Here is a 25234-nt window from a genome sequence, read left to right as displayed (position 1 = left end):
ATCACAATAATAGCAGGTATTGAATGTATTATTTTATACAGGTCCTTTCAGACTGCCAGTGTTTCAATGCCTGCACTACAGAAAGGCAGTGATTTCTTTAGGTGAGAGGCATGGAACTGCAGCTCTAAGCCAGTTAATAAAGTTGTCACACCTTACTAGCTTTTGCCTTGTGCCAATACTCTGTTGTCTAAAGCTGACAATATACTTTGATTTCCATGTAATTCATATTTTGCTTAATAACTAGTTTCACAGAAACAAAAATTTGACATTGATTTATTTATTTACAAGGCATACAGTTGTCATAAACTCAATAGCCATTAAACAAAACCATTATTCCACTAAAACTTTAATAGATCCAGCGTCACTTTCATGGTCAGATTATGTATTTATTCAGTGCAACTGGAGCATGTGGTTATGGATAAGAACGGTTTTACTAATGTGTTATGTACAGAGAAATTTTAGAACATTTGATTTATTCTTTTTGCATTTTATGCATCTGCACATTCAAAAACCATTTCATTTACCACAAAGCTTTAATGATTTTTCAATCTTTCTAGATAGATTGTCAAATGTATTTAGTTACAAGAAATATTTGGATTTTTAATTTATTTACGATGACTAAACACTTCCTTTTAAGTGGAGCGCCCTACAAAGGCAAGGTACAACTAATGACAGATACTTAGATATACCTTTTAAAAACAGCCTCTCTGAATACAGGGAGATTCCAAATTTGGACGTTCTTTCCATTCTATGGGGATTGATGTGGATTTTTTCCTATTTCTGAATTTTCTGTGACACAGTTTTAAAAATACCCATTTTTGAGGATACCTTTTTTAGGGCTTTTAGAAAAAAAATAGAAAAAAACTTGACTCAGATTAGCATTTGGATGAATTTGGCTGCTTTTCCATAAACTATCATTTTAAAATAAAGCATATGGTTTCTCTGCAATTTTCACTCATCTGTCAGAAACATTTAGTGTAAGTAGCAGAAGGCAAACTATCCAATTGCTATTAATTCATTTGAGAGCTAAGCAAATATTTGGGTTTTCTGTGTGAACAGCCACAGAGACACTTTTTGCATTCCAAATATTTGCTCACTTTAATCACATTAATAATTTTGAATACTTAGATCTTGTAAATTAAAATACTTCCATCGCATAAAATGTAGTCAGTAAGTTAATTAAAGTGGCAAAAGCGAAAGAGATAGTTTAATTTCTTGGCAACAGAAGATCAAATAGTCTGCTATCGCATAGATCACCCAGTCAGTGAGGGAGGCAGTGGCTGCAGTGTGGCTGGGCACTGGATTGAGGAGTACAGGGGGTGCCAGGGAAGCCTGGAGAAGAGCAGAGCCTCTCCAGGAGCCAATAGACCTCATGAGAGAGGCTTAAAGGGTGGCTACAAAGAAGGTGGAGACTCCTTTTTTACAAGGCGTCACATGGAAAAGACAAGAGGCAATGGGCACAAGTTACTCCTGGGGAGATTCTGACTGGATACAAGAGGAAAATTTTTCACAATGAGAGCAATCAGCCATTGGAATAATCTCCTCAGGGAAGTGCTGGATTCCCCAACCCTGAACACTTTGAGGATTCAGCTGGACAGGGTGCTGGGCCATCTAGTCTAGACTGTTCTTTTGTAGAGAAATGTTGAACCAAACGATCCTTGAGTTCCCTTCCAACCTGGTATTCTATGATTCTATGATAGTGTGATAGGTAAGTAGCAGAATTTAGAGAGAACACATTAATATTAACTAGACAGTGCAGCAAAGTACAGCTTAATTAAAGAATAAAGAAGCAAGAATCAATCTTCCCAACTCAGAGCTGCTGTCAGCTTTTGTAAGTTGAGCAGAGTCATGCCTGCTAAGGAAATAGATGACAGACCTCTAATGAAAACCTGTCTGCTTCTGGAAGTGATGTTAGCATTTTAGATCTCAGTCCAGCACGGTCTTTTGTGGTGCTGCATGGGAACCTGACAAATAATGTCACAGCAGTTCTGTAGAGCAAAATAAGTTCATTCATAAGACACATTCACCTGCAAATTCACATTTCAATCACACCTGCAGGAAGAAGGCAGTGAATCACAAAAACAATTTGATTATCAATAAGGCCTGTGTTCTTACTGTGATAGAGTGCCTAACACAGTCTTTGGATGCACAGACATGTAGGGCTGTCTCCCCAGTAAGGCATGGCCAAGCTATCAGTCAGAGCTGGGAGCAGTGTTTCTGTCTCAGGGCAATGCTCCACACAGGCTAATCAGTCTTGCTGAGAAGTGACACAGCCCTCAGCTGTGCTGTCTCAAACCACAGGAAAACAACAAGTCTTGAAAATAAACCCCCAACTCGTTGCTGTTGTACACAGTATTAGAGAAATCTGATGAAATATCTTACACCTTCTGTGGCCTCTGTTCAGCTTCATGAAGATTAAGATGAATGATTCAGTCATGGTGTACCAGCACAAGCTCCCAGTCAGCATCACTCACTATTGCTGGGCAGCCATCGGATCTAGTAAGATTGCTGTGCTGTTTTGGCTACAGCTGATACACTCATGAGAAGTGCAATATGAAACCAGAGCGGTAACCAGCTTCACCTACATTTTTAAAGTATCTACAGTATAGGTATTTACAGGCCAGTCAGATTTATCAGCTCTCAGTACAGCTAATGAAGATCTAGTCAATGCAGTCAATGAGACAAGACTCAGTTGTCTAAATATGAATATCTAATGCCATTTGAATGCCCCAGAGGATGTTGTATATCTACACAGGGCTGGGCTGTATGACCCTGTCTCAGAGGGAGACCTATGCCTTGTTTCGTCAGCAGCAGGACAATGCACAGGTTAGCCCACAGCATCTATATGACACTAGACACTGATATTTTGTCAGCTTTATATATTTTATATATATATGCAATTTATATGTATTGCCACTAGATAGTTCTTTTTCTTATCTGGGCACAGACACCTACATTGTGAAGCTGAAAAGCTCTCTGGATTCACTGTTCCTTAGATTTGTATTGTCTATAATTGTCTAAAACTATCACACCCATAGGCACCAGCTCTATAACACTTAAATTCGGTGTCTAAATCTGGAGCCTCATTTCTGACAATCAAAAAGACACAGGATTATGTACTGGATGTTCCATCCTGTGCACTGCTGAGTGCTAAACAGTTTTGAGACTACTGTTTTCTAAAGGACTATACGATTTCCAGAAATTAATTTTTTGAATGTTAATTTTGTTTTCCTCAGGCTTTCCAAAATACTCATTTTCAAGGGGTGATCCCAGGGATGGAAAATTTCAGAACACGAGTAGATGAGGAATTAGCAGGCCTGTGAATGCAGGGTATTAATACAGCGAGCACAGCTTTGCTGCAGCCTCCCTTTGAAACTCCTGATTTCACAGACATTTGCATTTTGACTCACACCTGCAAAGCAAATCTGTCTAATCTCAGTTCCAGAGGCAAAAGACCTGAAATACATCAAATGAAGTTTAGCAATCAATCACAATCACTATGGCCAAATCTATCTCATGCAGTGGACCAGTGTTCAGAGATTTAAGGTAGCACAGATCCAAGCTAGTAACCAGAAGAGTGTGCAAAACCTTGCAAATATGCCAGCTTGAATCTGGAAGTTCATTTATGTGTAGCTGTTGGCAGGGTTTAGATAAGGCAAAGAAAAGGAGCAGTACTGAGCAAGGACTGCTATGCAAATTTAAGCGATCTCTGCACTACTCAACACTTCTGAATCAAGGGCTGATGTCCCTGTCCCTCTTCACGGTGAGCCAGAAGCACAGCTAGTGAGAAAGCCCAAGATGGATCGTCTGCTGGATCCTGTCCCATGAAATGCAGAACCTCCTATTAAAATATGGGACAGATAAGAGAAAAACCTGACCATCTGTACACAGAAGGATGAAAATGTCGCTGTCATAAAAACTTTACTCTTAAGAGGAAATGAATTTTCAGGTATTTTGTGTTCCCTCTGGCAATGTGCTGATAAAAAAAACCCATAGAATTCCAATTCTATCTCTCTCAACTGATTTTCCACCCATACATTTGTGTTTGCTTTATAAGATAAGCAAGAAAAATATAATTTTAAATTTATAAGGTGCTGAGCTTGTGATTAAAAGTAATAGGTCCAAAAGCATAAAATTCCCAAGTGTGCCCCAAGATATTTTCAGGTTTTTTTTCAATTTGCTTAAATACTTTTTGCCCATATTTCCCCTTTTAGAAGGTGGAAAAAAAACCCCACACCAACTTATTATATTCAGTGAGAATGAGGAAGTAAAAGGAAGTGCAATAAAAACCTGCTATTTGCAGATACTTCAAATAGGTAAACTTGAAAAGGAATGAAACAATGCGAATCCAATTTACATTTTCTATCAAAAATGGAGATTTGGTGTCAGGTGAAACGATATATTAACCAATTCAAACTATCAAATAATATTACAGTAAGTGTAGAACAGACATTCACAGCCCTCTTGCACTAATGCAAACTGGTTTTACATGTTTTCCCTGCTTAATTTCCCTTTTCTCTTGGTGTCATCACCTAGGACATCACTGACAACCTACAACATATGGTTAAAATGTTGTCCTTTAATTTTTCACAGAAAAAAATGTATCTGTAACAGATGCCTTAGGCAGGTTTTGATAGGTTACAAGGCTGCACCAGATATTAAATGGGTACCTGGCAAGCTTAGAGAAATCTGCCATTCACTGAGTGTTTTAGGCTAATAGCCAGGAGATCTCTTGGCCCAGTCATAAGGCAGAGATAACAAAGAAGCTTCCCATAGCAAGCACTCAGAAATGGCACGCAGGGGCTTACTTGACTTGGCAGGCTTTGCAGTGGAATGTGGAGGGAGGAGATAAGTTAAGTTTTACATTTCTAAGCCTTTTGGTTACTCTGAGAAACAGTGATAAAAATTGTAATCAGATCGTTATCATGTTGCCAAACTGTCCACTTCAATTATAAATCTTGGATTAATAATAAATATGTATATGTAGCTTGGGCCCATATTCTGCAGCTTTTCCATGTACTAAAACTTCCTTTGGCTACAGTTCAAGTTTCAGACAAGCAGTAAATTTCAGGCCAGAAGATTACAGTGGCTACAATACGAAGCTCTCTGCATGAGTGAAGTTTGGCTTGACAAGAGTGGAGGATGAGAGCATCAAAGTACTACTCATGTCTCCAACACAACTCCCAGACTCCTGCTATGCATAGAAAAGGCTCTGGTCTTCCTTCTGCTTCATGGCTGTCCTTGGTACTGGACGGCAACAGGGTGGTGAGGAACACAATGAAGAATGTGTTGGTTTTGACTATACTAAGAGAACTACATTTAACTACATTGCCACGGTTTGAGATAACTCCATCCTCAAGCTTCACATAACTCTTTGCACCCTGATGATCAAACAACATGTCCTTAAACCCATGATCAGGCTTTACTCTAAAGGCAATGAAGTTGTACTAAAGATAGGGAAAGATGTGCTTTGTCCACTGCTAAAGGCATTTTCACCTAGAAGTTGTCCTTGGTCAGGTAACACAGAGATGCTCAGATCTGTGAGCACATCTTGCTGGTCCCTCCCAGACTCTCTAGCTGCATCACCCACCTTTCTTGGCATAAAGCAGGAATCAAACATCATCACAGTATGAAAAGAGCAACAGGAGGTGCAATGCAAAACCTGGTGAATTGATGCATTTTAGCAAGCTTTATAAGTTGTGTGAATGCAGCTTGTAGCTATGAGAGCAGAATCATCATATGTAAACACAGGCCCTTGTCCTACAAATCAAAGATGATGTTATTAGTTGCTGAAACAGAGTTTGCTTCAAAACCTCTTTCACTTAGTTACTGAAAGCATATTTAGTAGCTCAGCGGAAGCTGTGAGTGTTCTTTCCTTCAGCAGAGAGCAGCTGAATGAACCTATAGTGTACTAGAAGAAGCTTTTCTGACCAGTCTGATTAGCGAGACGGAGTAATTTATTTGCAAGCAGAGAATTCAAAGTAATATCATATTTCATAGCCAACCACAGATATCAACTATATTTTCTTCAGAGTCCTCGGCATGCTAGTACTTTGAAATATTCAGTATGTTGCAGGATCAACCCCTTAGTTTATCTACCATCACTCTTGGAGCCAAGCATCTTGTTTTCAAAGAAGTTTAAGCTGCTCTGGTTCATATTTATGGACATTTTGCCCTTTTTTCTTGTCTTTTGGGCCTTGTTAAATCCCATATGGATCTAATCCAAGCAGTTCAGCCAGCCTAATTGTACAGATACAGGGAAAAGAATTCACTTTTTCCTTACATCTCATTAACAAAAGTATTTATCATTCCAAGGACTTATTTTTGTGAGAGAAAATCTTCTCCAGCAGAACATGAATTCCCTAAGGATTATTAGCTGTATCACATAATTTTTCTAGTTTATGGATACAAATGTAAAGGTGACCTATAAAGAGAAAAAGTATTTGATTCTTCTTTGCTCTTATGTGATGAATAAAGAAAGACTAGTAAGTTTCTGTTATAAAAGATTTCTTCCATTGTGAGTGTAAGTGCACTTTCCTGTTTTACAGGAATGCTCTAGGATTAATCAGATAACTACTGGATTTATAAGAAGCCTCTAATTCAGATTGTGCTGTGTAAGGTGGGAAGGGAGCTTAGTCAGAACCTTTGTTTCATTGAAAACAACATAGGTGAAACTTTAGGAACAGTCTTGATAAAAATTATCTTTCAGAAAAATGAGAATTCTCATTCCTTTTTCATTATACACCAGGAAATACATCAAGGATTAATGTTCCTGAAAACGCTTTTCTATCTTTCTTGCTAATCCATCTGTTAATCTAAAGACTTTTGAACCAATTGGCCAACATCAGCTAAATCTGACTTTGGGGTTTACAGTCCCAAACTACTACATTTCCATGAATGTGACTGGAAGTAGTAGCTCTACAAAGGAGAAGAATACAAATCAGCACCCCTACAGTGGAAAATCTATGTAATTTGATAGTGTTATAAGCATTGATGTCAACTCATTGGTCAACACATACATGGCGTTAAGTCTGACATCTGGTAAACATAGATCATAAGCTGAAGTTGAGGGTACTTTATGGGACATGTTGGGAAAACAGAGATATTGTAAGGGTTTCAGGGGACATGGAGCAAATTAAATATTGCAAAAGGGATCTGTTTCTTAGCAAATTGCCCTCAAAAGAAAAGAATTTGGGCAAGACTCTTTCCTGGTATAAATTGCCATGTACTTAATTACAGTAGTTGATTATCTGGCCACAGCTGTAGTGCTTATGAAAAAGGAGACCTAGCGCACACATGAAGGAGATTCTTGCCACAGAAAATTCCTTATGTTGTTTGTCCCTCTTATTTCTGTTGGAAGGTCAAATAAATGTGTAATATTTAGAAAACATTAGATATTACCAGAGTTCTGTTCAAATATTAATTAATTATCTGCCACATTACCTCTGTGAATGGTGCATACATTCCAATAAAACATGGGAATGATAATGATGTGGGGGAGACTGAAACACTAAGATTGCATTTCTTGCTCCAGAGCATGGCATGAGTCAGGAGGACAGGAATTCAGAGTATTCATAGGTAGTCCTTAGGAGGACACAGCACCAGCACTGCTGAAGATATATACATTGAGAGTCCACCAAGCCCTGCCCCAAGGTGAAGAAATGAGGTAGAGAGTGATGTCAGTGACCAGTTACCTGAGCAGAGCAATACTGGCTATTTATTGCCCTTTTACCTTGAAATTCCTTTTCTGCAGGCCTACATAAGAGAAGCTATGCCTCTCACACTAGACCTACTAGGTTGCTGGGTATGTGTTTTGTTGGAGATTGTTCAGCAATCTTGAACTAGAGTATCTCTAAGAGTTTTTACTTCATTAATCAAAATGGCAGCATCTACATCCTTTCTTCCCTATCAGTGTTGACATATTTTAATGCCTTCATTCTGAGCTCTTCATTGGCTGTGTCTCCTGCCAGGCTCCCCCTCAGTTGCCACTGCAGACAAAGATGCCAATTACCATTGTGTGGCAGCATCTTAAGAAACAAAACCTGAATTATTGGAGCACCAGCCATGACTGCCCCAGCAGTTATCTCAGTGCTGCGTTCTGCTCTTTCATTTCCTTCACACTCCAGAACTGCCAATGACAGTCACATACTGCAGTGACCAAGGCAGTGAACAGAGCTGGCAACTGGCCAGTGTGTGCTGTGCTGGGTGAGGTATGGAAGGAAAAACCCTGTAGAGGTGGGACAGACCTAATGTGGACACCCTAAATCAGGCAGGTGTAGAAATAGATCAAAAGAGCTAAAGTGGCAAACCTTCAAGATAAGAGAGCCTTTTCAAAGACATTTTTGGCATGAGAAGCGAAGGGTTTTGCTTTTTCTACTGTGTGCTTAGCTCAGGCCAAGGGAGAGAAGATGAATTCTATGATCTGGCAATAACACTGCATAGCAATGCTTTACTTCTCAGTAATAACTTTCAGGGAATTTTTCTCATTAAAACCACGCTACTGAATTGCACATATACACAGAGCTCAGCTTAACCGTGTAGCCAATGACACAGCACTCCGCTGTAACTTATACACAGTTTGAGCATGATGTGTAAAATGTGATTTATTTTTAGCTACACCCTGATTCCGGAAGGCAGAAGTTGCATGTTTAAGCTCATTCCTGTGAGAACTGCTGATATGAACAACAACTTTCCAATCTCAGGCAACTGTATCTCACTATAGCAACTATCTGGCTAGAATTTTAATGGTAAAAACAGACTGTGAAGGAGCTGAACGCACATTGGTTGGGGTACATTAGCACAGATAGGCCTGGAAGTTCCTGGAAGGCAGCTCTGGAAATGTGTCTACTGGTAGAGAAGGCTGGCAGGACTTCCTGATTTTCAGTATTTGACCTGGCAAATCAGAGTAGTAAGAGAGTAAGTAGTAGTAATGGGGAAATGGGATGGAGAAGGAACCAGAAAGTAGAGCAATGAGAGGAACTTGGAGTAACAGTAGTCAAAAATAAAGGAGGAGCATGTAAGTTTTGGTTGCTTGCACCAGCCTTGAAAAGAAATGTAGAAGAGGTTAATATGACCCTTATTCATCCAACCCTTGGTTTTAAGCTACATGTATATAGTATATAACAGCAACACTACAGAAGAAATCCCTTTCAGGCAGAAGGAAGTAAGGCACTTTCTGTGCAGGTTCCAGATAAAGGACAGGTGATGCTGAGAGATCAGAAAAATGCAGTCTTAGGCAGATTATTTGGAAGTCATTGGTTTTTAGCCTGGTTAAGCCATCAGGTGAATGTAGCCCTGTCATTTACTTGCTTAAGCTTCCTCGCCTACAGAATGAAAGTAATAATATTTAATTACAAAATAAAAACTCAAAGGCAGGTACTTTTAACTAAGTAGCACTATGTTACATACACTTCGTCCTGCACTATTCCAAGGTCACTTAGGCTGGCATCAGAGACTGAAGGTGTCTGATCAGACTTTCCTCAGTATTTCACTGTCTGAAATGAAAACTGCCTTGAAGTCATGACTTACATTCCCTTCTATGCCCTGAATGTGCCTCTTGTGTTGTCAGACATTACAGAAAATAATGACCGAGAAAATGAGCTTCTACTTTAAATGATGCCTACCCACTTAAATCAGCATTATGCTGTTAGAGCATCATGTGACCAAATCACATTGAATCGACCTTTCCCTACTGCATATTCACTGCTTAATCAGATGAAAAAATGCCTTACTACCTCTTGAAAATATTGTACCATGAACACTGGCTAATTATCATATATTTACATATATTCGAGCAGCTTCTGGCAAACTGTAAGGATTTATCTGTTAGTATGGTAGCTGTCTTTTTCTTTTGTAATTAAAAGGTCTTATAAAGCTACTAAAAAACATTTCCTGGCATTAATTTGATGATACACTCAAAAATATCCTCTAGAATAAACTGCAGGTTTCAAGTGATAACAAAGGTAACTTGGTCCAACCATACTCTGGGTGATATTTGTCTGATATGTATTCTGGATTATACCAGTCTGCATTTGTAATGCATTCAGGCACAACACAATGAAGTTTTACTACCACTTTTGCTTTGAGACTTGATCTAAAACTAGCATAAGGCAATTACTGAATGATGCAAGTTGTTTGTCCCTTGAAAGGAATTTTCCATTGAGGTTGCTGGCATTATGAACCAGCGAATCAAGCTGCTAAGGACTGGTGCACTCATCCATTTTCTGAAAGGTTAATCATATGGATTCTCTTCTTTCCATGGCACCACATTAGTAACTTGTCTTACTTAGGAGAGACATATTAATCCCATAGATAGAGTAAAAGTATCTCTTAGCTAACAGCAACAATCAACAGCACAAGTTAGGAACTTCTACCCAACTAGAAAACTTTCTGAGGGAACAGACATTAATTTTTAAAAGTGGCCAAAAATATTTTTATGAATGGTGTTGCTGCTGACAGTGCAATCCTTCTAACTAGTTTAGCCCATCACTTATTATTGCCTCAGATGAAATGCAGCTGTAGTATCACTTATTATAGATTACTGTCATTTATAACTAGAATTATAACTAGCAAGCTGACAAAAGGATCATATTGTGAATAGACATACTAGTTTAATACACCATTAATATTATTAACAGGAAAGATCCCAGATGTTTGCAAAGGAAAGCGGATACACTGAATTTTTTAGCAGCTGTTCTTCTAGTATGCAAAAAAACCTTAAAGACCCCTATGCTCTTGTTCATAGCCCTGAGTAAAATGTGTTTCCAAGGGCTCATTATGAGTATTTTTTGTCATACCTGTACATTTATGAACAAATTTAAGAGCAAAAGCCATAATTGAGCTTTGTAGTATTTCAATAGGAAGATAGATTTTCCCATTAAGAATAAAGATGCTTTAGTCACAGTCATGTTTGTGTTACATCAACAGAACATCAATACAATACAGCATCAAAGTAAAATCTTTTTTGCACTGCCTAGCTGTATGAGCTGAATACAAAATGGTTGCCTTTTTGTACAGTACAGAGGTCTCAAAGTTGAGTAGTAAAATGAAGGTTTAGATCATAATGATAGACTGTTTTGCAGTTGAAAAGTTTCATTATATATTTGTACACGGCAACAACAGACAAGACCACTATAATTTGCACACCCCCATAAAGCAAAGAATTTAATTTTCCTGATTAACTTCTGCTTACAGCAGAAACTAGAGGAGTAGGCAGTGATTTTTACATTTCCAGTGGTGGAGAACAGATCTTGTTAAACTGTACTAATGATTAATGGCCTTTGCTGTTAATAGTGTGTGTTCTGCTTATTGACTAGGACTCTTTGTGTTTAATTTCAAGCCTTTGTATCTTCTTACACGTCTCTGTGGAACAGAGGTGCCTCCTTTGTTATCAGATTTCTGTTCTGCGTGTGAATCACTGCTTGTAACATTCTTTTTGATAAACTCCTATGTCCATAACCAAGATTTCATTAGCCCCTTGGCCAAATAATTGTACTGGAGCCAATGTTCAGCTCATTATCACTGTAATCTCAGTATGCCTTTTTTAAAGCCATTTTTAATGTAGATAGAGCTCCCCATGCTGTAATCAGGTTCTGTATTCTTCCTTCCTAAATGGGTAATTTTAGAGTTGATTTTACTGAAGGCCAAATTAATGGCTCACGGCCTGATTTATCAAGGAATGATTGTGATTGTTTCTTTCTGTAACATATCATCACCATTACTCATCATTCATCATTCTCATTACTTGTGTCTCCTGTGAACTTTGTCTGCAGCAATTTTAGATTTTCTTTCAGTTAAGCAATACAAAACAGGACCAATTTTTAAAAGACCCTGATAAAGACCCAACTTACAGTGCATGTTGAGACACAGTAGTTGCCTTGTTTTTAAACTAGTCTTCATAGATAAAAAGGTCATCAATCTCATTCTAAACACTTCACAGAAGTCTGTTTTCAAACTCTTTTACTTTGTTAACCCTAACTGAAAACAAAGTAAAAAATAAATTAAAAAATCTGAGTAATCCTGTTTTAAGTACTTTATTAATTGTATTTTAAGTGTTATGACATTATTATGTTAAGACTGATAGTCTAGATCATGCCTCTAACTCCTTGTTTATAATGCTGCAGTGTTTGCCTCCTTTCAGTGGTCCAGACACTTGGCACTTGAAAACTTCATGAAAATCAGTGTGAAGGAGCCAGAGAGCTCCTTGGCCATCTCTCTTGAAGTTATTGGGTGCAAGTTATCCAAAGTTGGTAACTGAAGAATTAAATTCTGTAGCTGATGTTTAGCATCTTCCTGTGTGTCTGTTGCATTGGTTGCCGTGCACTCTCAATGTGTCCTAGTGTTTCAAAGCTGAACATGCTTTATCTTACAAGTCATAATCACTGTGCTGGCACTGGTCATTGCAGTAATGAGTGTAAAATCCCATGCTAATCTCTCCTTTGTTAATCTCTGCATATTTTCCCTCTTTTCCCTATCTTATTCACCTCTCGAAGAATTGAGAAAGGTAATGTGCTAAACCTGTGTCCAGCTCCATTCCTACCTTAACTGAAAGGAGCTGAAATAAATGTTTTTCAGTCTTTAGGGCCAAACCTTTGCATTTTCTGTCGCTGTTTATGCCAAGGGAATTCTGTGTACTGTCGAGCAATCACATTTCTAAAGCTCTATTGAGCAAAACTGAATTATCCACTACTACTGTCTTCAAGTTCAGAATTAGAAGTATTCATGTCTGTCTAGTGGTATTTCTGCTGCAGGAAAGGTTCAGATCATTGTTTTGACATTCTACAACAACTGTCACTTATACTTTTATTTGGGTGGTCATACATGTGCACTGCATGATGGATGACCTGAATTTCCGCTGTTGGTTTTGTAACTTAGAACTCTTAATGAAATTCAATTGTAAAACAGTCCATCTGATCTAAATATGGCACAAACAGCATCACAAAAAGGAAGGCTATTAAGATTACAGAGAGCTGCAACAAGCTCTTAAGGTGTCCATTAGTTAATTTTATTTTCTTTTTTTTCTTACTAGAGTCCTGTTTTTTACTTTAAAAACTTATTTCGATTTCTAAAAACATTTTTCACAGCAGAAAAACAATTCTTAACAGTACTTCAATATTGCAAACACACCAGTGCAAAAATTAAATTCAGGAAACAATGTTGTCTACAGAAATACCATTTGAATTATCTGCATGTGAATATATGGGTTTGTTTGATTTTTTTCTTGAACTTACGTGTTTATTTTGCACAGATTTGTCATTATTTTACTGACAATAACAATAAATGGATGACAGGAATAAGTAGGTCTTAAATCAGTCATTTAAAGACATCAGTCTGATCTAATGGCAGTAGCCATTTTTAGGTCTCTGTGTACACAGAGGAATAGATTCAAATGCAACATATTCAAAAAATGGAAGTTGTTTGTAGCTAATGAGCACTTCAGGGTGCACAACACCTGTGGTATGCTTGACATCTCCTTCTACATGTTGAGTCACATGAGTTTGTAATCATGATTTTGAAAACCTGTGTGACATGCCTTTGGTTTCTTTAATCCTTCAGTAACACCATTATCTTAATTCTGTGCTACAGCCGATACATAAAGAAGTCTTGTAGTTTAGTTTCCATATGGAGAACCTGACACCCCGTTGCTACAAACTCTTTTCAGGTAGTTGTAGAGAGTGATAAGGTCTCCTTTCAGCCTCCTTTTCTCCAGGCTGAACACCCTCAGTTCCCTTAGCTGCTCCTCATAAGACTCCTCATAAACAGTGTTTGAACTATATTTAATCTAGATGTGTCATATTACATTGTATATTTATACAATAAGTCTTCAAATACATAACAGTGACCTTGAAAGGGAAGGAAACAAGTCATTCTAAGTATCTGCTACCAGCAGGTCAAGTAACAGGTTCAAATGAGGACAAAGGAGATTTAAATTCATAATCTAGAAAAAAAATAATGAATAGTGGGAATAGTTTAGCACAGCAGGCTCCTTATGAGTATTACTGAATCACTGTTATTTGAAGTTTGAGGGGTTTGAAAAATAGTCGGCTAGAGGATGGAGGGAATGGGTAGGTTAACTGGTCGTGCCTTCTGCACAAAGCAGAGACTAGCTGGGTTGCTGAGCTTCCTTTCAGCTTTTCTTCACTGCTGATTTCAGCTCTGCCTTGTCTGCTGCATATTCCAGCGTGCCATCCAGCAAAGGCTGCACAGTTTCTGCAGTGCTCTGACTATAGGAATGGGGGCCATCACTACAGCAGATATGCTTTCTGCTTTCTGTGTTGCGGCAGAGTTACTGTGTACTTACCACCTCTCTTCTTGTTGTGAAGTGCCTCATTGCAGCATATGAGTCAGGTGACATAGAGCTGGAAACCTTTTCTGCTATTTCTTCTCAAGCTCCTGCTGACATTCATGCTTATAGGGGAGACCATTAACATACCATCCTAACAAGAGGGTGTTGTAGGTGCTGGAACTACCCTTAACATATATTGACGCAGGTCATGCACGTCTGCAGCATGTGTTAACCTCTGCCTGGGGCACAGGAGAGTCTCTCTGATTCGCACATTTGCTTTCTGTGCTGCAGATCCAGGTTCAAAACTGCAGATCTTGTAGGTGGAAAGGACACTTGGACTGGACATATCAAGAGAAGTTGTCTCTATTTAGGAGAGCTAAAGCTGTTCAGCAAGAACCGTTCCTGGTTGATGTTTTCAAAGTTCTCTGTAGCAATGCAGTGTCTTTACCTTTTTTTTTAGATATAGCTACATGCAGGCTCAAAAGATATAGTTAAGAAGTGAGCCTTTGTTTGCTTTGATGGATGATCCCTTTTAACAATTAACCTGTGTCTGGAAAGTTTAAAATACTAATAAAAAAGGCACAATACATATGTGTTTAATTTTTCACGGATTGCATACTTTAGATTGGTCTTATTTATCCATTTAAATGTAAAGCTATTTTAATTATTTTTAATGTGCTTTGAAACCAGCATTGCTGTGACTTTTTGGCACAAGTTACATCAATTCACTATTATCCACATTCTTGACATTTTTCTTCTCAACGATAAGGATCATCGTTTTCAAATCAGTATGTCTCTGCCCAGATTAGAACAGAGGAAGCACTGGCTTCAATGACACTTTAATGTATCATAGAATAAATATAGTGCTTGAAAAGAGATTTTTTTTTTTCCTGGTATTGTAATTATTGTTGTAATTGAAGCAAGATTATTTTATTTTTACGCTCCATTATGAGATAATTTAAAATGTTACATTTATTTAATGAGTAGAGCAGACAAGTGCTTTGGCAGGACAATATTTTTGCTGTACCAAAAATGTATTTTTTACTTTAAGCAGTAAGTCTCGGCACCAGAAATATTGTGTTCTTGATCACTATATGGTAAATATTTAATTATTCATTGTCACTGCTAAGCACAGCTTTTTCTCTAGTTCTCTCTTTACAGTGTGACATGACTAACTACTCTTGCCATTATGTTCTCATTTAATAATGTCACTGTGAAGCAGTAGCTTGTCTTCATAATGAGATCAGTGCCTGGAAAAAACAAAGCAGAGTAATCACGCATTGTATTTACCATACCAGACACGTTATGTAAGGGGAGACCTTACTGCAGCCTTGCAGTACTTTAAGAGGTGTATAAGAAAGATGGGGACAAACGTCAGCATGGCCTGTTGCAATAAGACAAGCAGTAATGGTTTCAAACTAAAAGAGGGTAGATTTAGACTACATATAAGGAAGAAATTTTTTACAGTGTGGGTGGTGAAACACAAGGACTGGTTGTCCAGAGAAGTTGTGGCTGCCCCATCCCTGGCAATAAAGTCAGGTTGGATGGGTCTTTGAGCAACCTATCCAGTTGAAGATGTCCATGCTTATTGCTGGCGGTTTGGACTAAATGACCTTTGAAGGTCCCTTCCAACCAAAACTATTTTATGATTCTAGGAGTCTGTGAGTCTATGATTCCATGATTCTATGGTTCTATGATTCTGTGACATGCTTGGACAAGAATAAACTATAATGCCTCAGCAGCATTCAATACTGAACAAGAGAACTCCAGAAGCAAAGAAAAACAAGGTAAGTCTCATAATGCAAGAAAGAGGTTTTGTATCAGGTCAGTAAAATGATAGCCTGGGTGCAGCTGTGTAGAGGATGTAAATTAGTGGAGCTGAACTGCAGTGAATGAAGTTTATCTAGATTGACAATTTAGCTCATAACACAGAAGATGACCTGTGAGGGGAAGGAAATCTGAAACAGAGGAAAAGGTGGTCATAACCATAGGAAGTGCCTTCTGTTGAAGCCCTCTAAATAAGGTGGCAGAAATGTAGGGCTACTTGCTGCTCTAATTCTGTAGAACTTCAATAAAGGGGTGAATGAGGCTGATTGATTGAAGTAAATAAGCAAGCAAATATTAACTACAACAGTTACATGAACTGGAAGCTGGATAAAAAGAAATTATTATCACTATCAATCTTTGATGTGAATTTTGCAGAAATCCCTACCCCTTTGCACCTAACGACATTGAGCCATACGTGCAGGTGACATTAGCTACACATCCTGCCATTTCTGCTTCATCACGTGATATACCATCTGCTTAGTGCATGGCTGCTAGCACTCAATAGCCAGTTTTCAAAAGTTGCTGTAACAACTCTCTATTTCTTTCAGAGTTTTAATACTTTCGGGATTTTCTGAGGGGGGAAATGTTGTTTTACACATCGGAAAGTACAGGCTAGTGTATGAGGGGTGAAAAACTTACATGTTAATTCAAAAATTTCTGTGTCCAGTGAACTGCTAGGGGTTCTTCATGCTGATTACATGAAGTCTTCTGCTTGAATCTTCTAAAAAATGCCAGTAAGCATTATTTTCTGAATGTGCCAGTGTTGTTTGTATTATTTCTTCATAAAAAGTGCTTGCTAAATTCAATGAAGAAAGAGCTCATATTCCCCTATGCTTTAGCATTGTCTCAATCTAAAGAATAGGAGGTCTGCAGTGCAAAGATCTACATCTGGTTTAGCTTAGATTGGACAGAAAGAAAGAAAATTCATGAATTTGTTCGTGATGTTACAATGCAGCCACACAGGAGGACGTTGCTGAAATTCCCATGCAATACATCAGACGCCCTGCATGTTTTTCATGGAGAAGCACTGGAAATGGAGACATAGCAGGAAACAGCCAAAATACCCAGTTCTTCTACAAAGGTGATCTCATGAAGTTAAATATTACTAAACAACTGAGGTTTATGCTGACAAGCTGGGTGATGAAGGATCTGGATCTTCAGTTCACCCTGTGTTTCGTTTTTATGTTGGTTTTTTTTTTGTAAGTAGGAATGTACTCAAAGAGATGAAGTTTAACTAATCTAAACTTTTTATCCCCTTGCAGTGCCCCTATTCAAACCTTTTCTGTGCTCCACGTGACACTGACAGCATGAGGGAAAATGATCTATACAGCATTTGCATTCGCTATACATCTGCATAAAATTTATACCCTACTTCCTTGAAGTAATCCTTTCTTCTAGTCATGATACCAGTTCTGGCTTATTGTGAGCTGAAGAAATCCTTTGCTGACTGGAGATCTGTATGATGAACATACAACAGTACCAGCACATTACATATACCCAGCTACTCACTGGGATTGCTGAGTGGCTGAGATGAAACATAAGAAAACTCCTCACTTCCAGGTCTGGCAGTAGAGGGAAAACTGTTTTTCTCTTTTCTAGTAGGTAATGGCAATTGGCATCATAACAGTGACATGGGGGAAAAATGGAGCTCACAATCCCACTGTAAAATTGTATATAGTCTACAAAAAGTATATATAAGCCTCCACATGGACTGTGTTGGGAAAAAAAGAGCTTTTGCTGAACCCTTCTATATGGCCCAAGCATCCAGGTAATCATTCTTTGCAGGTCTAGAATGGGGGAAAAATATTGTTATGGCAACAGTTTGGTATTTTTTATCTTGTCTAAAGAATGCCTCCAAAACTCTGAGATTCCAGGCAGCTGCGAGTTTTACAAGCTTTTCTGACATATAAAATGTTACTGTGCACAGATATTTGCACAGTGTCATGCACACCTTGATTATGTGTGAATTAATCACTGGTATCATTAAATAACAGTTACAATTTTGTTAATAACAACAGCAGTAAAAATATTAGTAAGTGAGAATGCTGTTTTTCTGTCCAGGAATAAAACAGCATCAGGAAGATGTTTGTTTGCAGAAAATGTAGTGAAAGAAATGAACATGAAAGCAAAGAATTAAACCAGAAAGAAAGTCTGGGTGAGATGCCTGGCCAGCTGGACAACATTTACATTCCAAGCAGTGTTCCCATGATTTACTCTGAACACATGGTGAGGTCATGACTATCAAATAACTCCAGTCCAGATTCACATATCTTTATGCTTGAAAAGAAAATTGAAGGACACAAAGATTAAAAAATGGTCATTTAAAGAAGTGTTTTAATGTGTCACAGAAGAGCATAACGTCTTCCATCCACAAGGATTTTCAGATTTTTTTCTGTAGAGAAATAATTTTCTTCTTCGTTGACTTTGCAAAGATATTTGATATGGTGGGATGAAACTGAAGATGAAGTTCCCATAACATCTAGATGAATTTTTATGTAAGCTTTATTGCAATAAAAATATTTGTCAAAGCTGAAGGCGCAGTACTGGAGTGCTTTGTCATTATAAAGGACATAAAACAAGGGCATATGTCATAGAGCTTACATTTTATCTATTTTTTTATCTATTTTCCAGCTTTTTTTGAACAGGTAGGAAAAAAAAAACAAACTGCAGGAGGTTAAATAAGAAATTATAGGAAATTCCAACACATAAACTTGTATTGAGCAATTAATATGCAGATTATACTCTTGATTCAAGAGTGGATTCATCTCCACAGCTGCTTGTTATCAACCTTCTAAACTTAATCCTAAATCTCCACTTTTCTGTGCCCTTCCACATGTTCTGCTAAGAAGTGTTCTCTTTTTTTTTCCCACGTATGCTTACATAACTGACTTCTTCAGTTTCCTTTGTATCTGGATACACGTACAAAACATGCTGACTCCCTTCTTTCAATTGCTTCAGTGCTGGCACTTACAGCAAAATATGGTTGGTATATACACTATTTCCTCTAGAGTTCTGATTATAAATTGATTTTCTACTTTACCAGACCCTTTTGGTGTATCTGGTGTGTCTAATCACCTTCATACAACATGCTCATATGAAATACCTTTATTCAGTAAGCCTGATTTTTACATACAAGGTATTTTTTGTCTCATATTCAGACTCTTTCTATTATTCCAGGATCATCAGGGTTTTCTGTAATTTCTTTTGGCTTCTGTTCTTACCTGAGAAAGACTAGCTGTTGAGATTTTCTTCTGATACACCTTTGGTTTTTGTTATACATAGTCTATTAACCACATTCCTCATGCAGTAAGATAGCCAAAATCATATATTCTGCAAACCTCAGACTTCTGAGGAACCTGCTTCCTGCCTTAGGTCACCTCTAAAATGTCCCAGGATTTTGCTTATTATGTTCAAGTCCAGGTCGGACAGAGCCTTGGGTGGGATGGTTTAGTGTGAGGTGTCCCTGCCCATGGCAGGGGGGTTGGAACTTGATGATCTTAAAGTCCTTTCCAACCCGAACTATTCTATGATTCTACATCTGTTAAAATGCAAAGTTCTGATCACTGTCAATATTAAAAGACAAGTAAGTTTCAGAGAGTAGGTAGGAAATTACTCAAGTGAAAGCAATTGAAAATTTATTGAGAGAGAAGTTCCAAGAAACAAGGAAAGATCCCTTATTACTTGTTGAAATAAATGAAGGCAAAAAAGAGAAAAGCGTAGCAGATGGACCAAGGCTGACTCACAAATCCAGGAGTTGAACAGTTTTGCAACGCATGAAAGAGTTTTGTCTCTTTAGTAATCATAAAGCCAAGATTGACAGTTTGTGGTAAAGCTAAAAGGTGATGCTTCTATTACCACCATACACTATGCAGTAGTCTATTAGCAGTGCAAATTGAAGGGGAAAAATTTAATTCCCTTAATTACCAAAATGGTATATTGCAGGGTCATGCCTTGTCTTGGGACAGCACAAACACATAATAATTGGAAGTGCTGAAAGATCACAGCTAAATAAACTGTGCTGCAGTCTTAAAAAGTAAGAAATAAAGCTGTGTTTTATATGTGCACATTAAGTGTTAGATCTTGAATTCTGAGACAAGCTAGGTGTGGAAAAATATTCACAGTAAAATGTTTACGATTTTCACAGTTCCATTTGTTATTCCTAGTACCTGCAGGCTTGCTGCCTGAGAAGTAATGCAATTAAAGTGGACAATTAAGTCACATTCAATTGCTGTAGTCATTACGGATTTAGAGTATCACTCTACCTATTAACATTCAGGTTTCATTAATCCAAATTTTTGTAATGGAAGATGTGAGATTTTATTATTATTATTGCAAATTACCATATTCCTTATGCTTTCCAACTGCATATAAAGTATTATGGATAGTTTTTACTTTGGGCACACTGGCAATGGCTATATTGACTCTGAAGTTCAACTGATATTCAAGGTACTCTGCTATAATCACACTCATTATTCTTAATCACATAATCACATGCTTACCCTGAGGTCTATATCCTGTGTCCAATGCATGGGTGTTGAGACACACTGTGTATTACATTCAGGCAATATTGATTTGCATTGGTCTAGTTTTGGATTCCTGGGGACAAAAATGGGGGAAAACCTGGTTTAAGCAGAATCAGAGTCCCCTGTGCTTTCCTAAGAGGTTGTTCCAGCAGTCTGTGTCCCTAGACATACTGCTGAAAGCCTGGTCCCTGCTCACCAGCATGCCTGGTGCGTTGTTGTCCTGAAGACTTGCTTTAGATGATCACACTGCCTTACTGCAGCTACTGGCATCCTGAGTCATGCAGGATAGCTCTCAAGGTTCGTTTCTTATGGCAAAGGCAGAAACACTGTTTAGCCATCAGCCTGGCCGTGTCAGAATTCCTTCTCAGCTCCGTGGCTATTGAGGAGCACGTACTGGGCTCATGAACTCTATTATTTATGGTGAAATAAGTCAAAGGGGAGCACACCATTTTTCCTGGCTGTGTACCAATGGTTGAGCTCCCAGGCTAATATAAACTAAATATAGAGGCTTCCTGGCATCCACATCACAGTAGCTGCGATATAAAAACCTACCCCAAAGGTGCAAACTATCCCAGTGACTCACCTGGGGATGTTTCCAAATGTTCAGCTGAAATCCCAGTGTCAGCAGTCTCTCCATAGCCACAGCTCACTAGCACTTTTTTTAAAGGCTTTTCTGGTTTAAATGCACCTTCCATTTGCTAATTATAATTAATGAAGTGCTTCTGAAACTCATATGATGGAACATGGTAGCATTAGGATTAGTTTGCTACAGCTATTACACCATCTTCAATTTTTCTCATTGCTTAAGCACATTATATATTATCTGCTTTTTCAATGGATAATAAAGTACGGAAAGTTCTTCCTCAAGTAAACATCAGAATATTAAGTTTTCATAATATTCTGCAATACGCAAGTGTGTGTTGCAATGCAAAATAGCTGTATTAATTCTAAGTGTTTATATTGAATTTACTATATTGAATTATTAAAGTGACATATTAATTATTTATGTGCAGCATTGATGTACTCCCTAATAAGAAAATATATGAAATAGAGCTGTCAAGCATGAAAGAAGGAAAAAAAAATAATATTTGCAAAAAGGACTCCCTGCTCTTTCCAGGCTGAAAAGTCTGTTGTTACCATATCCATCACAGGTTGACATAAAGTGGTTTTTACTGACAAATAAATACAGTTGTAGGGACAGCCAGGTAATTACTGCCTTTCCACATTCACAGTATTAGGGATGAAAGAAACACATGCACTCTAGATTCAAAGGGACTAATTGATAATTTCTTTTCTGATAGTCAGGTGACAAAATATCTGAAAGGTTGAAATGGCACACATGAGAACAAACACTGAAAACAGACACCTTAACAAAAAGGGTTCATACCGGGGATATTTTTGAAGATGTAGTTAATCATAAACTGTTTTTTTTCTCTCTATTAGCACTGTATTTAATATAATGGATAGCTCAAGGAAAAAAAAAAGTCTTCCAAAGCCATGTCATTCTACAGTGCACTTTGAATCTCACTGCTATGGACCGTGCTAGAGTGCTGCCGTTAATAGGAGACAGCTACAAAACCAGGACTAGGTCTTCTGAAGAATGCAGTGGTGATTCTTTGAAGACAGTAACAGGTTGAATGGTGCTAGTCTTCTCCCATACATGTGAATGACAAACTGTTTGGTGGTGCACCAGACAAGGCAGCTGACTTTAAATCACAAAAAATTAACCAGTTATGATTACAGGACTGAGAGCAGGAACAGAATAGGGTATGAGACTGTGATCTGCTGACACAGATCCCACTTCCTTATTCCTTGGGCTGTCAGGCTGGATGCTGCCCTTGGTTTATGGATTATATAATAATTTAGATGTAAAAGCTCTTGAAGAATAGGACGGGTGGAATGCAGAATCACCATTCTGCAAAGAAAGGTCCAGTTGGTGGGTTGTTATCCTGGTTTCCTGAAGAACAGAACTGTAATGCTTGGAATACATTTGTCACCTGCTTTCTGGACCACTTAAAGGGTTTTGGTAAATCTTGGCAACTTCAGCTAATGCTAAAAAAATAAAACCCCTCAAAGACACTAAGTTCTTAAAAGCTTTATGAAAACAGAGTGAATAGGAGGTATGCGAAGTATATAAAGTGTATGAAGTTCAGTACAAGCTGGCCCCTACTTGAGATAGCCAAGAAACTACATTTTATTAACATCCCAAGGAGCTTCAATAGAACTTGAACTTATCTAAGTTTATATAACAAGATATAAATGTGCTGGAAATGAGGCTTCATTAGGAATAGTTTCACCGAATAACATTTGCTATGATTCCAAAACTGTTGTGAAAATGAACTCAGGAAAATCCTCATTACTTTTTTTTTTTTTTTCTTTTCTATAAAGTTTCCTAGTGACACTTTTAAAAGCCAGCTTTGAGGAAAAGAGATAAAATACTAAAGATAGAGGGTTACACAGCAATTACATATACCAGTTACCAAGTAGCCTACAGTAGTCAAGCAGGAACTTGATTATTTCAGAACTGTAGTTATTCTATAGTGTAGTCATATACAAGTGACAAGAAATAAATCTGCAATATGATGATGGACAAGGATATCAAGATCCCAGTTTCATAGGCCCCCTAAAATAATGATAAAACTTATCAGTAGATCAAAGAGTGTTGGCAGACTAACTCAACTGAAAGTACATTTCAGCCTTCACTTACAGATTATATTTGCTGTTTGTCCATGAGTTTTACACATAACAGCTCTACCTTTCGTCTGAGCATTAAATAAGAAAGCCACCCACAACCACTGTGTTGATAATCACCACAGTTATTGAAGGCAATGGAATCATGGATTCAACTTCAGCATTGATAATATTGCAATTTATCAACAGCAATAATTATAAATACAAGCAGGCCAAATTGAGAAAAGTTATAGGAGAGAAAAATGTGCCCTGTTATGTCTATAAAGCATTTGAGAGCTGCTCAACTCCACTGAAGTACTCAAAACTGCAATTATTTCAAGAAATTGGACATATTAAGAGCAGCCAAAGTAGTCAACAGCTACATATCCTCTTAGCTCAGAGGTCAGCCCTAAAGAGAATTCTTCATTTATTAGAGAGTGATGTGTAACACATGTATGTGATAAAGAAATATTTGTTGCTCTCTGAAGATTATTAAGATATTAATTATTTAAGATATGTTCATTTTTCTCTTTCATCTGGGAGAATATTTACGCTCTGCTGCAGTTTTTAATAAAAGATTGTACCACTTTTCCAGTTTAGTTTCAGATTTAACCTGGTTTCCCACACACTGTGTGACTGATTAGATGCTCCACCTATTATTTGTCGTTGCTATAGCTTTAACGTAATTCTTAGCTAAGTCCTTCACTTACCCAATGTATTGTGAACTGATCTATTAATATGATAATTGATAAGAGTTGGACTAAATTGTGCTCCCTATTGCAAGAACAGAGTATGATGGAATGCAGAAAACATACTCTTCAGATTGAATACAACTTTTAATAGAATTGCCAGTCTATGAATGTCAACTGTGCCATGTGCTCGTAGTATTGAGCTGGTCTTGATTTTCTAAAAAGCTTTCCAAAGCAATATTATAACTTCTGTACAGCTTTTACAAGGAAGAGATATTGGATTTCACCCTGGAATTCTTTCTCAAAAATAGGAAAAAAGAGCTTTACCCTGCAATGCTTCTGTGTTTCAAACCCCTATCTTTGCAGCAGGGAAGGGGAAGGAAGGAGTCTGAAACTTTAGACATCCAAAGTGGCTATGACAAGCTGTGAGCAGAAACCTTCCTTCCCGCTGCTCCCAATTGCATGGGTTTCAGACGCTTTTTTGGGGGCTTTTAGGCTGTTTTGTTTTATTTTGTCTGTAAGGCATCTTCAAAGACATTGGTTTCATCCAGACAGACCACAGGAAATGAATGGAATTGTTTTTTCAACCCTTTCCCTCACCCTCTGTCCTATTCAAAACTAAAGGTTTTAGAGGGTGAAACTATAGCTTGCCTAGGCATTATTAACTACCTGATCAGTAGCACTGGGTAACATCTTTTAAGAACAAATTTTACCCATAAATGTTAATTTTCAAAATGTCTTGTGCTGCTGTAGCTGTAGAATGCTGCTATAACACTACCGATGAGCCTTAAGTTTCACTAAAAATTAATATTTCTTTGGGCTACACAAACACATTCAAAGGTGCACCCTCTGTCAAAAAATAATTGGTTTTATGCACGTAAAATGGCAGGAATAAAATATCCTTACAAGTTAAACTCACAGAATATTTGTGCAGTCTCAGAATTGTGCATTAGTGGACAAGGGATATCTTAAACTGGGAGGAAATGTTTAAATTTCGTACATCTTTACCAGCCATTTTAGTGAGGCTGCTGTACTCATATTTTAGAACGGAAAAGGTCAGATCCCTGGGGAATAGAGACCTCACTGTCCATTTTGCCATTTCAGTTACAATTACTTTGCTTTCAAATTGAGAGCTATTCAGTAAAACTTCAAGCCACAAATGTGTCATGGAAAGAGCAGGCAGAGCAGATAATGTTAGGCAGCTTCTGAGGCTCAGAGTGGATTCTGGATTCTTTAGATAC

The sequence above is a fragment of the Lathamus discolor genome, chromosome 1 (genome assembly GCF_037157495.1).
Source record: "Lathamus discolor isolate bLatDis1 chromosome 1, bLatDis1.hap1, whole genome shotgun sequence".
Classification (NCBI taxonomy): Eukaryota; Metazoa; Chordata; class Aves; order Psittaciformes; family Psittacidae; genus Lathamus; species Lathamus discolor.
Note: the sequence above shows the minus strand (reverse complement) of the source record.